Raw genomic sequence first — 274 nt, 5'->3', positions numbered from 1 at the left:
GTGGGCAGTTGTGGCTTTGTCTCGAGAGAGGTAAATAAGGGTAGCGTGCGCTGTTATGACTCATTTTGACCCATACAAGTTCTAGCACAAAGGTTGTATACCAAGCAAAATTTTTCATGTCTAAACAGGACTTATACCAAGTTGGCCTTATTCCAAAGAGGACTTATACAGAGGTACCACTGTATTTATAATTTTCCTTTTTTTTTGGTATTTTAGGTTTTATGATCCACACTATAAATGTTATTATCTTAAAAAACAGCAAGGAAGTCAAACA

The sequence above is a fragment of the Pyxicephalus adspersus genome, chromosome 7, assembly GCF_032062135.1.
Source record: "Pyxicephalus adspersus chromosome 7, UCB_Pads_2.0, whole genome shotgun sequence".
Classification (NCBI taxonomy): domain Eukaryota; kingdom Metazoa; phylum Chordata; class Amphibia; order Anura; family Pyxicephalidae; genus Pyxicephalus; species Pyxicephalus adspersus.
The sequence above is the reverse complement of the archived record's forward strand: the minus strand, read 5'-3'. Positions refer to the sequence as shown.